General features: G+C 40.3%; 1 pseudogene; it reads right to left on the bottom strand.

The window, feature by feature from the left end:
* Window positions 1-480: 480 nt before the first annotated feature.
* On the bottom strand, window positions 481-800 carry LOC103260031 (annotated as a pseudogene).
* Between the last annotated feature and the right edge of the window lie 2,670 nt (window positions 801-3,470).

Below are 3,470 nucleotides of genomic sequence, written 5' to 3'. Positions count from 1 at the left end.
GCTTCTTTCACTTAGCATATTGCATTCAAAATTCCTCCATGTTATAGCATGTATCAAAACTTCATTCCTTTTTATAGCTGAATAATATTCTATCAGCCGGGCACAGTGGCTCATGCTTATAATCCCAGCACTTTAGGAGATCAAGACAGGAGGATTGCGTGAGCCCAGGAGTTCAAGACTAGCCTAGGCAACATAGCTAGACTTCATCTCTACAAAAAAGTCAAAAAATTAGCCAGGAATGGTGGCATATGCCTTTCATTTCAGCTACTCATGAGGCTAGGGCATGAGGATTGATTGAACCCAGGAGGGTGAGGCTGTGGTGAGCTGTGATCATGCCACTGCACTCTAGCCTGGGCAACAGAGTAAGGCCACAACTCAACATAATAATAGTCTATCATACACATAGACTACATTTTGTTTATCTACTCATCAGTTAATGTATATTTGTGCTGTTTCTAATTTTTTTTTTTTGGTGCATCTCACAGGCACATTTATTCATGCCACAAGGTTAACGGTACTTAGACAAGTGTACAGTGATGTTCCACATTCCCATCTAACACGGTTTGCACAGATTTACAGGCAGACTGGTGTTTCATCAACATGTGTACTCCAAGGAAAGCTGGTTAGTGATGACCATGAGCAGGCACGGGAGCTTTCAAAGCTTTACTTCTTTTATCAGCACTCCTGCTCTTATACACGATGAAGCTCATCAACCTCATTCCCATCCAAATCTCCTGGCACACTTTCATACAGTAGGACATCATAGGGATCCAAACATTTTTAATAATGCTCTGAAGCATCTCAACACAGGATCAATGGCTCAGGCTGTACCAGACCCTATAGCCAACGACTCAAAAGGTCTATTTCTACCTTTTAGATATCATGAGTAATACTGCTATGAACACTGGTATGTAGGTTTTTGTGTGGACACATATTTTCAATTCTCTTGAATATCTATCTAGAAGTAGAATTTCAAGATCCTGTCATAATTCTATATTTAAACTTTAGAATGGTTGCAAGACTGTTCTCCAAAACAATTGTATCATTTTGCATTTACACAAGCAATGTCCAAGAGCTTCCATTTGTCCACACTCTCACCAGCTCTTGTTATTGTCTGTCTTTTTTATTACAGCCATCCTAGCAGGTGTGAAGTAGTGTTTCATTGTGGTTTGGGTTTGTATTTTTCCAACACATTTCCTTTTAATGACCAAACCATGGCATCTGTGTTCCATCTAGCCTGATTGCTGGAAATTAGCCCCTGTGAGGGTGATCTCCCATGATTAATTTCTCCCAGTGCCTCCTAAGCCCACAAATCAGCCTGTCAGTTGCAGTTAAGACACCATACAATTCTATTCATTCTGCAGATCATGCTGGTCTTCACCTTCTGCTCACAAACCCAGATGGGAAGATTTTACTGTGGCTACCACTACTCAATATCCATGCCAAGAATTTCTTCTCCAGCAGTCACCCTGGCTTGCAATCCCACTGAGTTCAGGAAAGGAGTACAATGTGCCTTTGGATTCTATTAGGAGACACAGAATCATGTTTTTCCAACTCCGGGACCAAAACCAGCTCTGTAAAGACTCTGGAAACCCTTTTAAAGAAATGTTTCCTAACCTTCTGACCATCTCTTCTCTAATCAAAGTCATTCAAATCCAGTTTATAGAGCTAGATAAGGAATGGAATCTACACAGCCAACACAACCACCAACACCGTCTTAAACTTCTTCCTAAAATTCCACCTTCTTCTAATTCAGTGTTCTGGGCAATATTGGCTTTTGGAGCCAGATAATTCTCTGTCATGGGAGGATGTCCTGTGTATTGTGGGATATTTAGCAGCATCGTTGGCCTCTATCCACCCACACTCATTCATGGCAACCAAAAGATGCCTCCAGACATTACCAAATGTTCCCCAAAGAGGGAGATGGCAAAATTTCCCCTGGTTGAAAATTCAGCAGCAATAATTTGGATGGTCTCACGTACTCTTCCAAAACCTTGGCACTTGCCCATCATGAAGCAGAGTCTATGTTCCTCCCCTTTAGCTAGGAAGACCTTGATCAATAGAACATAAATTATAACTTCCAAAGCTGCATATAAAAGACATTATGACTTCTGCTCAGCTTTTTGTTTTTGTTTTGTTTTTATTTCTTTAGCTTTAGGTGTACAAGTGGTTTTTGGATGAATTGTACAGCCATGAAGAGGTCTTAGCTTTAAGTGCAACCATCACCCAACTAATGTACATTGTACCTGACAGGCAATTTTTCATCCCTCACCCCTATCCCACTCTCCCCCTTTCTGAGTCTCCAATACCCATCGTACCTTTCTCTAGGGCTTTGCAGACCCATAGCTTAGCTCCCACTTATAAGTGAGAACAGGCAGTATTTTTTTTCCATTTCTGAGTTACTTCACTTAGAATAATGCCTCCAAATCAACCTAAGTTGCTGCAAAAAACATTACCTTGTTCTTTTTTATAGCTGAATAGTATTCCATGGCATGCACATATATATCACATTTTCTTTATCTTCTGATGAGTTGATAGGCACTTAGGTTGATTTCTCATCTTTGCAATTGTAAATTGTGTTGTGATAAACATATAAGTGCAGGTGTCTTCTTTGTATAATGACCTATTTTCCTTTGGGTAACTACCCAGTATTGGGATATCTGGATCAAATGGTGAATCTACTTTTAGTTCTTTGAGCAATATCCATAACTGTTTTCCATGGAGGTTGTACCGATGTACATTTCCCCAACAGTGCACAAGTTTTCACTTTTCACCACATTCATGCCAGCATCTATTGTTTTTTGGTTTGTTTGGTTTTTTTTACTGTTTAACAATGGCCATTCTGATTACGATAAGGTGGTCTCTCATTGTATTTTAAATTTGCATTTCCCTGATGATTAGTGATGATGTCTACTCCAGATTCTCTCAGAACGCACACATTTGGAGCCCTGACCTACTGGGTTCAGGGAAGAATTTCAGTTGCCCTGAAGCTTCCATCCTGAAAAGGACACATAGAGAGGCCACATAGAGATTTTTTTAAATACTGGGGAGTATCACCTCTTCCAGCCTTCACCTGAGTCTTTCCAGTACAGGTGTCAGAAGTGTGAGTCAGTGGGCCTACAGATGTTTTCACCTCCAGTCAAAATATCACTACAACCATCTGAAAGACTTCAAATGAGAACCACATTGCTGAGCCAAAGCAACTTCAGAATTTTGAGAGATAGATAATAAAGTATTGTTGCTTTGAGCCACTGTTTTGGAGTAGTCTACTGTACAGCAGGTCCTCAAATAACATTGCTTCATTCAATGTTTTTCATTATAATGTTAGTGAGGAAAAAATGGATTCCCAGCTAAGCCCACTATCTATGTGGAGTTGACAGGTTCCCACCATAACTGCATGGGTTTTCTCTAGGTACTTCTGTTTCCTCTCACATCCCAAAGATGTACGTGTTAGGTTCACTGGAGTGTCT

Source organism: Carlito syrichta, unplaced genomic scaffold (genome assembly GCF_000164805.1).
Source record: "Carlito syrichta isolate Samal-C Ts95f unplaced genomic scaffold, Tarsius_syrichta-2.0.1 Scaffold303103, whole genome shotgun sequence".
Lineage (NCBI taxonomy): Eukaryota > Metazoa > Chordata > Mammalia > Primates > Tarsiidae > Carlito > Carlito syrichta.
This window is presented reverse-complemented; position numbering and strand designations above follow the sequence as displayed.